This window comes from Gymnoscopelus braueri (genome assembly GCF_963280865.1).
Source record: "Gymnoscopelus braueri genome assembly, chromosome: 17".
NCBI classification, from domain to species: Eukaryota; Metazoa; Chordata; class Actinopteri; order Myctophiformes; family Myctophidae; genus Gymnoscopelus; species Gymnoscopelus braueri.
The window spans coordinates 49888626-49902556 of NC_137617.1; the positions used below are offsets into that span (position 1 = coordinate 49888626).

General features: G+C 43.3%; 2 protein-coding genes across 6 annotated transcripts in view; both read right to left on the bottom strand.

Moving 5' to 3' along the window:
* LOC308104861 (ankyrin repeat and SOCS box protein 12-like) overlaps nt 1–13931 on the bottom strand; it is a 396083-nt gene that overhangs the window by 219926 nt on the left and 162226 nt on the right. The gene's annotated exons all lie outside the window — the stretch shown is intronic.
* Nucleotides 1–13931, bottom strand: part of tanc2b (tetratricopeptide repeat, ankyrin repeat and coiled-coil containing 2b) — a 332731-nt gene that overhangs the window by 196238 nt on the left and 122562 nt on the right. The window contains exon 1 of one of the 5 annotated variants that reach the window (XM_080455413.1): nt 949–1021. The exons of the other annotated variants lie outside the window; for them this stretch is intronic. The gene's annotated coding sequence lies outside the window, so the exon portion shown is untranslated. Of the gene's footprint in view, nt 1–948; nt 1022–13931 lie in introns of those variants that run through there. 5 annotated transcript variants of the gene reach the window in all.

The window sequence follows — 13931 nt, forward strand, 5'->3', positions numbered from 1 at the left end:
AGAGAGACATACAGATGCAGAGCGATAGACAGAGGGAGAGAGAGAGAGAGAGAGAGAGAGAGAGTAGCCTGTGGTAACAGAGGAAACAGATTATCAGCAACAAGCAGCAACATCTAGTGTTGGTATTTATCTACAACCTGTGGATAACCAGACAAAATGTCTGCCTGAAGCTCCACCCAACACACACACACACACACACACACACACACACACACACACACACACACACACAGCCCCTCTTTTATACCGCCGTGGCACATCAAAACTAGCAGATCTACAAGCTCACAGAGCGTCGCGATGCGACGCTCTGTGAGCTTGTAGATCTGCTGTTTTTGATGTGCCACGCTGGGTGCAAAACCAAGTAAACACACACACGACACGTGGTGTTTGTTAGATAGCCGGTGGGCTGAAGGTGACTCCGGGCTGACACCGGGCTCAGCCCGCCAGCCGTTGCCGCTACGCCGTGATGGCGCCGAGGAGAGAATGAACCTATCACAGCGCACGGAGAGGACCCTACACGCCGTTCCCCCCAAAAAGGGGCGTGTCCGTCTCCCTCCAATGACCTACTTGAACCTTTCACCTTCCGAGATGTACGCTATACACACACACACACACACACACACACACACACACACACACACACAACACACACACACACACACACACACACACACACACACACACACACACACACCACACACACACACACACACACACACACACACAGCTGTGCAGACATGTCTCTCAGACGGTCTAAAGGACAGACTGGTTGAAACACCATTCAGAGCTCAACGTGAATCAACACCACACCGTTCCCTTCCTTAATACACCGATTCCTTCCTTCTTCCACGATCCTATCCCTCCCTCCCTCCCTCCCTCCCTCCCTCTATCCATCCATCCCTCCACACATCCACACACACGCTCCCTTCATCCCTCTCTCTCTCTCACCTCAGAGGGACGAGTGGCTGGTAGACAGAAGCGATCCTCCTCCATACTGAAGACATGCAACACTATGAATACATAACAATAGACCTGGACAGAGAGAGAGAGAGAGAGAGAGGAGAGGAGGAGGGGACGAGAGAGGGAGAGAGAGAGAGAGAGAGAGAGAGAGAGGAGGGACGAGAGAGGGAGGGAAACAGCAAGGAGAGAGAGAGAGAGAGAGAGAGAGAGAGAGAGATGAGAGAGAGAGAGAGGGGAGGGACGAGGAGAGAGAGAGGGGAGAGGGAGAGGAGGAGGGACGAGAGAGGGAGGGGAACAGCAAGGAGAGGAGAGAGAGAGAGAGAGAGAGAGAGATGAGAGAGAGATGAGAGAGAGGAGAGAGAGAGAGAGAGAGAGAGAGAGAGAGAGGAGGAGGGACGAGAGAGAGAGAGGGAGAGGAGGAGGGGACGAGATGAGAGAGGGAACAGCAAGGAGAGAGAGAGAGAGAGAGAGAGAGAGAGAGATGAGAGAGAGAGAGAGAGCAGTCCAGACAGAATGAGTGCTCTCAATGGGAGGAGCTAAAGCACCAGGTGGCAGCACACATGCAATCACTGAGCCTTGCGTGTTGCACACTCACACACTCTCTCTCACACACACACACACACACACACACACACACACACACACACACACACACACACACACACTCTATTCTACTCCCTCCTCCCCTTGTTCGCTGGCAGCAACAGGCTCCTCTCTCATCCTCTCTCTCTCTCTCTCTCTCTCTCTCTCTCAATTCAATGTAGCTTTATTGACATGAGAGAAAACATACGTTTACATTGACAAAGCAAGAGTCAAATAAAAACTAAGAAATCCCCCCCCCCCCCCCCCACCCTGGTGTTAACCCTTTCAGTGGCAGACGTTGTGCTCTTTTGTGTGAGTGTTGTTGTTGTCATTGTGCAGTGTGTGTGTGTGTGTGTGTGTGTGTGTGTGTGTGTGTGTGTGTGTGCATTTAGTTGGTGGTGTGTATTATGCTCAGATTAATAATGACAGGTCAACTGTGAACGGTCAGGGACAAATAACCTTACACTGTGTGTCACCATCAGCCACTTCCTTTACAGCACTTTACCACTCTACTACCAGTGTGTGTGTGTGTGTGTGCGTGTGCGTGTGCGTGTGTGCGTGTGCGTGTGCGTGTGCGTGTGTGTGTGCGTGTGTGCGTGTGTGTGTGTGTGTGCCGTATGTGTGTGTGTGTGTGTGTGCTGCATAGCCTAGTTACAGAGCAATATTGTCACCGTCGGCAAAAACCTCTTATCTTATCCGTTTGTGTTTTCTTCAAAAGCATCAAAAATAGCAGATCTACAAGCTCAAAACGTGTCGCTTCGCGCCGCTTTTCGAGCTTGTAGATCTGCTACTGTTGATGTTTTTGAATCCTGATTTTTTTTTATGACATATGAGGTTTACACCCCGACAGAGAGACCATCTACAATAAGTGCTGTGCTGCTGAATCCAGTGTCATACTGTACACATCATTTATCATATTCATCTATTTGTGTCTTAAGGAGTAGGCAGTTCTATGTATGTATGTACAGTATGTACAGTAAGAAACCTACTGTATATGTATATATATATACTGTATATATATATATATATCTATATGTGACAGTTCTGACACAAACATCTACACAAAATAAGTAGAAAAAGTGCTCCTCGGAGCACAGGTCTCCGCCAGGTCAGGTAGGTTATTGTGGGACAGCAATGTGTACCGATTTGCGTGATTTTTGGACACAATTTGCTGGAGTAATATTAAAAAAACATGTTTTGCAAAAAATTGGCCTCCTGGTGGCGCTATAATAGGGCAATGTTTTTTTTTCAGATCGGCCTGTTATGGTGCCACCAGGAGGCACAACACATTTATTTATATTACTCCTACAGATTTGTTCCAAACATCACGCACATCAGTACACAGTGTCTCTGTAGTCATGTGATCAAGACGGATCTGTCCGATTTTTCATATTCCATCCTTGTTGGCTAAGACTGGCTTTGCAGGATTGGTCCGTCTTGAACAAAATGCCTCAAATCATGAACACAGCGTGCGATTTCCGTGAAGTCTTGCTCGCACATTCGGACTACGTTGAGGAACAAATGCTACCCTTTTAGCATCGCCCTAGTATAGCACCACCAGGAGGCAGAGTTTTGCACCAAATAAAACACATATTACTCCTCCACATTTTGTCCAAACATCACGCAAATCGTTACACATTATCAAGACAGATCCGTCTGATTTTTCATATTCCATCCTGATTGGCCAATACCGAACATTGCTGGCCCACAATAACCTACCTGACCTGGCGGAGACATGTGCTTTTAACATTTAGTTATTTACATTTGAACAAATACACATCCTGTTTAACTCTGAGAAAGTGGGGGAACATGTAGGTCTATTTTCACCCCCTCTCAGAGTTAAATGAACACTGATCATTTCACTGCACACAACAGAGGCAGAGCTCACCATGTGACATATGGTGGCCCTGACAGGGTGTCGGGTTTCAACAAATCTCCACCACACACAAAACGCTCACAAATCCAGCCGGTCGCTTCCCACATGTCACAGTGCTACTAGTATCTATGACCATGTCACAGTGCTACTAGTATCTATGACCATGTCACAGTGCTACTAGTATCTATGACCATGTCACAGTGCTACTAGTATCTATGACCATGTCACAGTGCTACTAGTATCTATGACCATGTCACAGTGCTACTAGTATCTATGACCATGTCACAGTGCTACTAGTATCTATGACCATGTCACAGTGCTTCCAGTATCTATAGAGCAGTGTTTATCAACCTTTTTTGTGCCAAGGCACACCTGGCATAGCCAAAAAATTCCCAGGGCACACCTAGATATACGGTATATATATATATATATATATATAATTATATAAATATATACGGTATATCTATATACACACACTAGGGGTGTGCCGATACACTAATTTCACGAAACGATATGATACAATATTGGGCACACAACTTCGATACGATTTCGATACGATACGCACTTTTTTATCATGAAAATATATGGGGGAGAAAAAAAGCAAATGCAAACAAATATTTCTGTTTTTGCATTATTCAGACATGCAAACTTGTAGCTTTTCAGCTTCCACTAGCCGTTTTGAATCCAAATAGGGCAATAGTGTGACACCTGACCCGAAAAAAAACAGCATGTTGTCACCCTTTTCACCTCGGGGCTGTTTGCATGCCTGATTATTATTATTGTAAAAAAAAAAAAAAAAAAAAGTTTTTTTTTTTTTTTTCCAAAATGATATTTTTTCAAACCTTCTTCAAACGGCGCGGCACACCTCAGCAGTAGCCCCGGCCCAAAATTGGGACGTTTGCCAGGGTTGATATACACTGCTATAGAGTACAGAAGTCCTGACGTCACTCGTTCATCCCCTGGTTGGTAAAGTCATTTCTCTATGGAGAATAACATTGGGTCATCTTAGAATCGTCTCATATAAGAATTGTGGTCCATAAATAAACAAACTGTCTCGGAGATATTGTCAGGGAGGAGGTTCTGTATCGTTTATGATAGTCAGTCACTTATATTTGATACAGTCTGTTTCTGGAGAAAATGTAACTAATTTGGTGGAAGTAACATTATCGTTTTCTCACCGTCAGTTGATGCTTCATATCCATAAGAGTCAAACCACCGGGATCATTTGTTTATTTTTGGAACACAGTTCTTATTTGACGCGATATTAAACACGTCTATGGGGATTCAGAACGGGGGGGGGGAAACCACGAACCAGGTAGACTAACCAAGGATGTGTAAATTACGTCAGACTTCGGTGCTCTATGGCCGCACTAGTATCTATCTCCTCCACTCCTCTCTCTCTCTGCTCCAGTGTCTCTCGCCCCACAAACCAGGTCACCATTTTTGTGATCCAGCCCAGCGTTGCTAGATTTTGCAAGAGAAGCAAGCGGCTAAGACAACTTTTACCACTTTTTACATTGGCCATTTTAGAAAGTAGCCAATAACTGCTATTTAAAAACTATATATATATTGACACAAAAGTAAAATAGTTTGAAACACAAATCTTGTTTGGGGAGGTCCCTGACACACTACAGAGTACTTTCAGATGGGGGGGGGGGGGGTCTGTGGACAATTACATATAAATCTGGGGGTCCATGACAAATAAAGCGACTTTACAGAAAAACAAGCCCAAAGTTGCTTAGAATAAGCAGATATGGCAACACTGATCCAGCCACGCTGGGACTGTGCCACATGTATTGTCTGTCACAGTAGACAATAGCAGTAAATAGCGAAAGTAGCAGATCTACAAGCTCAAAACGAGCTTGTAGATCTGCTACTTTTTGTGTGACGCTGTAGTATGATCAAGCAGGGCGTTCATTTAAGAAGAAAAAGACACAAAAAGTAAAAAATATGGAGGTAAGAGGTTTCTGCCCTACAGCAACGATATCCACACACACACACACACACACACACACACACACACACACACACACACACACACACACACACACACACACACACACACACACACACACACACACACACACACACACACACACACACACACACACACACACGTTGACACTTCAGCCACCAGCGTGGGTCTGGAAGACGATATGCCACCGTGGGACCGTGACGTCATGTGACAATGGCTGCTCGGGTTTCAGCCGTTGCTCAGGGCTGTAGTGTCACCATGGTGACACTGAGGCTGTAGTGTCACCATGGTGACACTGAGGCTGTAGTGTCACCATGGTGACACTGAGGTTGACCATTAATTGTCATACAAATAATTGTGTGATTTGGGCGATACTGTTTGTGAACTTAGAGAGAGAGAGAGAGAGAGAGAGCGAGAGAGAGAGAGACAGAGAGAGAGAGATCCCACTACCTGCGATGTAATCCAAAGAACAGAGGAGAGCTTTAGACTATTTCCTTTCCCACGCATCCCCTGCCCACTGCTATGCCCCCCCCCCCCCCCACATACTGCCCACTGCTATGCCCCCCCCCCCACATACTGCCCACTGCTATGCACTGCAGACCCCCCTACCTACTGCTATGCATCCCCTGCCCACTATCCAACGCCCAATTTACACTGAAAAACAGCCAATCTACAAGCTCACACCGCAGCCCATACGCCACACATTGTGAGCTTGTAGATATATCTATATATATATACATACATACGACAGTGTATAAATCAGACACATTGTGAGCTTGTAGATCTATATATATATATATATATACAAACAACAGTATATAAATCAGGCCTAACAGCTCCCATACTAAATAACCAGTCAGATCCAGAGAGACTCTTTAAGGTGTTGTTTCCTCCATTAGCCTGTCAACACAGAGAGGCTAAATGACTTCCAGAGCTGCTGTGGAGAGAGCATTGTTTACTATGTGGGTGTCTGTCCATAAGATGCTATTGTAGTCCCTCAGATGACTCCCTCCCTCCCTTCCCCCCGTTATACAATCACTACAGCTCTAATATGGATTTATGAAGCTATTACCTGTAGAAGTGCTTATCGCTACCTGAGGGAGAGGGGGGGCTGTTCCCTGAAATAAGGCCCGTCATCGCCTCGTTATTTTTAATATTTCATCCTGTAGGCAGTGGTGGAAAACGTACTCAAACGTTTTACTTAAGTAAAAGTATCAATACTGCAATGTAGAAGTACTCTGTTACAAGTAAAAATCCGGAATTAAAAATGTACTTGAGTAAAAGTACAAAAGTATTGGTATCAAAATGTACTTAAAGTACCAAAAGTAAAAGTACTAAAATGTTTGAAAATAGCAGATCTACAAGCTCACAACGCGTCGCATCGCGACGCGTTGTGAGCTTGAGGCTAGGTTGTGAGCGACAGGCTAGGTATAAAATAGGACTAAAGTGGTTAATGTATGTTTTATAATGTAATAATTTATATCTGCAAAGTAACTAGTAACTAAATTGTTCAAATAATTGTAGTGGAGTAAAAGTACAATATTTGCCTCTGAGATGTAGTGGGAGTAGAAGTAAAAGTATAGACAATTGGAAATACTCCAGTAAAGTAAAAGTACCTCAAAATTGTACTCAAGTACAGTACTTGAGTAAATGTACTTAGTTACTTTACACCACTGCCTGTGTACGCCAATGTAGATTTGTCTGATCAAAATCTAAATGACATGGAATTAGATTTTTACCGACGTGGGGGGGACGGGACGAACGAAGACACAATCTAGGTCAGTGGAGTGGAGACTCAGAGGGTAGTACGAGGCTGATACAGGACATTCATATAGTTCTTTGTTGTAATTGTTTTTTTTTACATTATTCCTTCATATTAATGTTATATCATCATTACAATCTTAGTGTCTTTTTTTGCCAATTATTTGGGGACCCCTTGCAGCATCCTCACGACCCACCAGAGGGACCCCCGGCCCGCAGGTTGGGGAACGGTTGCCTTTAGGAGACGGCTGCACAGTCAGACACCAGACTGGTATCCAATAGCAACGGGCAGGTCAAGGGTCATGGGAACAGCTGTTCACCATATTGATTGAGCCGTGGAGCCTCGATGACACGGCATCCTAATGAGCTCGTTTAGCACTAATTAACACTCACTGAACACATTCACTCTACTGTACTTAAAGGGATTCTAGGCAACTTCAGCCTAAATTAAAAAAATACTGATATATAAATATTTAGCATTTTTTTCCCCTCTATCAGCCACTCTATAATGATGCTGGGGTGTTTTCCTGCATTGAAACACAGTCCTCTTTCTGAAATCCGTATTTTCCGTACAATTTATGTTTGTCCGGGACGTAAATGAACGCACGCATGTGCGTGTCCATGCACGTCCGTGTCCGTGTGAACTGTTCGAGTGAAACCGAATAGAACCGAGTGCAACCGACAAAAATGGAACGAGCCGCCATTGTTTTCTGTGGGCAGTTTTTACTTTTTACTTTCGGTTTTAAAACGCTCTCAAACTTCTTTTTTGAGGCACGGAATTTACTTTTAAGATATCGTTTGGATAGAATGTAGTTGTTTAACTTCGTATATGTGGTCAATTTATCATGACAGAGCCTATTAAAAAATGCAAATTCAGAGAACCGGCAGGGGCGGACCGGGCGGGCAGTGACACGCATTGTATCCGAATAAAGCAACCTATTTTCGGCATGGCCCGTTTAGAATGCCCCCCTGCGTCACCCCCTGGTGGTCGGGGAAACAAACTGCTGATGAGGAGGGGGGGGGGGAGTGGAGGGGCGATGTTTGACAAGTTTCTTTTTTTTAATCTCTGAACTTGCCTACAATCCCTTTAAAGAACGACTTCATCTTCATATAATTGCTCCTCACTAATGCTCATTATAATTAAGTTACCATTTGTGTCTACTCACTCTGTGTCTCAGAGGAGGGCTGTGGACAGTTCAGAAACCCGCCTACCAGTGACATCATCGATGGGGAATCCAAGCTAATAGACAGAGCAGGCTTTCTATTCCCGGAGAGCTAGCATGCTACAATGGAAGCCATTGTTCTAGCATTATAGTAAAAGAAAAAGACACAATTTAAATCCCGTTTGAAATGACCAAACCTGCATACCGATGATGTCACTGGTAGGCCTAGGGCGGGTTTCTGAACTGTCCACAGTGCCTCCTCTGAGACACAGAGTGAATAAATGGTACCATGTAATCATGAGCATTATGTGAGGACCAACCAGGCTTGTGGGCTTGTAGATCGGCTATTTTCAGCAAAAGCTTTCCCCACAGTGACAGAAGAGACACTAGTATAGGGGCGCCGATGGCCTAGTGGTTAAGACCGGGAGAAGCATCTGTGTCATTTTTAGATTTGAGCTAAAAAGCATTATTTAACACTTTGGCTATTCAAAAATAGTAGATCTACAAGCTCATAGCGCGGCACTCGGTGCTGCGCTATGAGCTTGTAGATCTGCTATTTTTGTGCAAGTCATTTGTTTCAAGCGAACATTTGTAACTCAAATCTTAGCTTCTGGGGGTCCCTGGAACAACATATTTTGAGATGGGGGTCCGTGGCCAAAAACATATACATTTTGGGGTCCTTGACATGACAAAGTTTGAGAACCACTGACATAGTAACCTAATTTTTTTTTCTTCAAAAAACTGTTAGGATTTAGAAGATATTTCGTAGAATCGGCCCCAGGTCTTAATGGGTTAAATGGTTAACAGAGTATTTATATATTGTGGTATTGCTACTTTTACCTAAATAATACAAATCCGAGTTCTTCCTCCACCAGGGGAGTGTGCAGGTCCACAGAGACAGAGAGGACAGTGGCAGAGGGATAATAATGCAGAGTCACCATTTGTATTCTGTTCTGCACTCATGTGCGTCAAACAGCAGTAATATGTTATGAATACAGGCTGAGGAACAGCCTGACTGGCCTTAGTTTGGACTGTTTCATCTGACTGTGTGTGGAGATGAACCTACATACTGTATTACTGTGTGGAGATGAACCTATACTGTATTACTGTGTGGAGATGAACCTATACTGTATTACTGTGTGGAGATGAAACTATACTGTATTACTGTGTGGAGATGAACCTATACTGTATTACTGTGTGGAGATGAAACTATACTGTATTACTGTGTGGAGATGAACCTATACTGTATTACTGTGTGGAGATGAACCTACATACTGTATCACTGTGTGGAGATGAACCTACATACTGTATCACTGTGTGGAGATGAACCTACATACTGTATTACTGTGTGGAGATGAACCTACATACTGTATCACTGTGTGGAGATGAACCTACATACTGTATTACTGTGTGGAGATGAACCTACATACTGTATTACTGTGTGGAGATGAACCTACATACTGTATTACTGTGTGGAGATGAACCTTCATACTGTATCACTGTGTGGAGATGAACCTACATACTGTATTACTGTGTGGAGATGAACCTTCATACTGTATCACTGTATGGAGATGAACCTACATACTGTATTACTGTGTGGAGATGAACCTTCATACTGTATTACTGTATGGAGATGAACCTAAATACTGTATCACTGTGTGGAGATTAACCTTCATACTGTATTACTGTGTGGAGATGAACCTTCATACTGTATTACTGTGTGGAGATGAACCTATACTGTATTACTGTGTGGAGATGAACCTACATACTGTATTACTGTGTGGAGATGAACCTACATACTGTATTACTGTGTGGAGATGAACCTACATACTGTATTACTGTGTGGAGATGAACCTATACTGTATTACTGTGTGGAGATGAACCTACATACTGTATTACTGTGTGGAGATGAACCTACATACTGTATTACTGTGTGGAGATGAACCTATATACTGTATTACTGTGTGGAGATAAACCTACATACTGTATTACTGTGTGGAGATAAACCTATATACTAGGGGTGTAACGATACGTTTTAACAACGATTCGATACGTATCACGATACTTGGTTGTCGATACGATACATGAACGATACAGGTTAATTTAGAACGATACGATACGTTTCGATTCAGCGATTTAGTCGATACGATACATGAACGATACAGGACAGGTTAATTTAGAACGATACGATTCCATTCAATGATTTAAAATCGATATAGTAACTATTTATTTACCCAAAAATTCTGTGTGAAAAATAAATACCTGGATACTGGATATAAACCCCTCTTTCTCTTTTTTTCTTCTTAAAAGTACTTAGTATTGATATAATTGATTATTTGCATTGCAGAACGATTCGATACGATTATTTGCATTGCAAAACGATTCGATACGATTCAAAGTCAAAAGATACGATATTTAGCTGTTTGCATATCGATATAGTAGATCGTTGAAAATTTAAAACGATGCATCGATGCAGTTACTGTATCGTTACAGGCCTACTATATACTGTATTACTGTGTGGAGATGAACCTTCATACTGTATTACTGTGTGGAGATGAACCTACATACTGTATTACTGTGTGGAGATGAACCTACATACTGTATTACTGTGTGGAGATGAACCTACATACTGTATTACTGTGTGGAGATGAACCTATACTGTATTACTGTGTGGAGATAAACCTACATACTGTATTACTGTGTGGAGATGAACCTACATACTGTATTACTGTGTGGAGATGAACCTACATACTGTATTACTGTGTGGAGATGAACCTATACTGTATTACTGTGTGGAGATGAACCTACATACTGTATTACTGTGTGGAGATGAACCTACATACTGTATTACTGTGTGGAGATGAACCTACATACTGTATTACTGTGTGGAGATGAACCTATACTGTATTACTGTGTGGAGATGAACCTACATACTGTATTACTGTGTGGAGATGAACCTATATACTGTATTACTGTGTGGAGATGAACCTACATACTGTATTACTGTGTGGAGATAAACCTACATACTGTATTACTGTGTGGAGATGAACCTACATACTGTATTACTGTGTGGAGATAAACCTACATACTGTATTACTGTGTGGAGATGAACCTACATACTGTATTACTGTGTGGAGATGAACCTACATACTGTATTACTGTGTGGAGATAAACCTACATACTGTATTACTGTGTGGAGATAAACCTACATACTGTATTACTGTGTGGAGATAAACCTACATACTGTATTACTGTGTGGAGATAAACCTACATACTGTATTACTGTGTGGAGATGAACCTATACTGTATTACTGTGTGGAGATGAACCTACATACTGTATTACTGTGTGGAGATGAACCTATACTGTATTACTGTGTGGAGATAAACCTACATACTGTATTACTGTGTGGAGATGAACCTATATACTGTATTACTGTGTGGAGATGAACCTACATAGTACATACTGTATTACTGTGTGGAGATTAACCTACATAGTACATACTGTATTACTGTGTGGAGATGAACCTACATAGTACATACTGTATTACTGTGTGGATGAACCTACATACTGTATTACTGTGTGGAGATGAACCTACATAGTACATACTGTATTACTGTGTGGATGAACCTACATACTGTATTACTGTGTGGAGATGAACCTACATAGTACATACTGTATTACTGTGTGGATGAACCTACATAGTACATACTGTATTACTGTGTGGATGAACCTACATACTGTATTACTGTGTGGAGATGAACAGTATCAGATATTTTTGGGGGGATGAATCAAAAACAACACATCTAATAATAGATGGTTTCTGTAGTGTCTGGAATCAGTGCATGTTGGAAATCTCCACATACGTGCATTTGACACGGTTTTTGTTGTGTCTGACATCAGTTCATACTGTGCTACTGCACGTCCTGAGCAAAGCTCAAATTAGGTTCTGAGCAACCTGGGAACCACTAGGTTCTGAGAACCTTAACTGCAACCTAATTCAATTACATATTATTAAAGTGTCAAATCCCAACAAGTTGTCTCAAGACACTTTACATGTAGAGCAGAGAGCCCACAGTCCCATCCTGAGCAAGACATTTTGCGAAAGTGGCGACGAAAAACGCCCCCCTTAACTGGAAGAAACGTCAGGGAGACCCTAGGCTCTAGGGTGGGCGGCCTTCTGCCTCGACCGCGTCAGGGGGAAAGAAGAGAGATAGAAACCTGGGACCACTAGGATCTAAGAACCTTAACTGCAACCAAGCCATAGCGTATGGAACCTGTGATATACGTTTCACGGCACGTTTTCACTTTGTTCGTGTCTATCTAAAAGAGCCATTAATTGCAAATATGTCGGTCAACAAGGCGAATACCGGGCCGATACCCGACGTACAGACGATATATCGGTGCATCCCTAATAATAATAATAATTATTATAATAATAACTCGAATTGATACAGCACCTTTAAAAAACCCAAGGACACTTTACATTAACACAAAATAAACAAAGTATTTTGTCAAAGGCCTGAGTAAACAAGTGTCTCTTCAATGTGGACTGAAGAGATGTTGGCGTCAGGCCAATCTCCACAGGGAGAGAGTTCCAGAGGGTGGGGGAGGGGCTGCCACACTGAAAGCTCTATCGCAGAGGGTCCGCTTATTGGTGTGAGGGATCAGAGACGGAGAGGAGCCCCACGTCAGAAGACCTCAGGTTCCGTGCTGGGCTGTACAAATCCTTGAGGAGGTCTGACAGGTACCGCAGGGCTTTAAGGCACGGAGAGCTTTATATAGGTGAGGAGGAGAGGTTTGAACAGAAAAGGCATCTCATCTCCTATAGCGTTGTCACAAGCAAGAATGAAACAATGTGGTGTCTCTGTGCCGGAGCCCGGTGTGGTGTAGAGCACATGTACAGGCATGGAGCCCGGTGTGGTGTAGAGCACATGTACAGGCATGGAGCCCGGTGTGGTGTAGAGCACATGTACAGGCATGGAGCCCGGTGTGGTGTAGAGCACATGTACAGGCATGGAGCCCGGTGTGGTGTAGAGCACATGTACAGGCATGGAGCCCGGTGTGGTGTAGAGCACATGTACAGGCATGGAGCCCGGTGTGGTGTAGAGCACATGTACAGGCATGGGAGTACGATGCACTTCCTCACTGAGTCTCCTCCATTCATGCTCGTGGGTTGATTAGCACAGGAAGGAAGGGCAGCTTGTGAGGAACAGTGGGTGACAATCTGTCTCTGGTGGACCGGAGCCAGGATGGAGGCTTTCTGCCTCCTCCTCCCCCTCCTCCTCCTCCTCCTCCTCGAGGAGCTCAGCAATGTGATGCTACTGGAACACACATTGAGTCACTGGTAGGGGCGATACAGCTCATCTAATTAACACGTTCCCTGCCATTTACAGAGATCCTATGACTGCGAGAGAAGGCTAGAACCAGAAATATCGTCATCCCCCAAAAAAAGTCCCTCCATCCACTCCATGAGATGTAGAAAAACACATCTAGCTCGGATTTCTTAGTTTTTTGGTTTTTAGCAGTGAACGTGTTTATCGAGTTTAGTCGATTATAATCAAGTAACTAAGTACATTTACTTAAGTTCTGTACTTAAGTACAATTTTGAGGTAT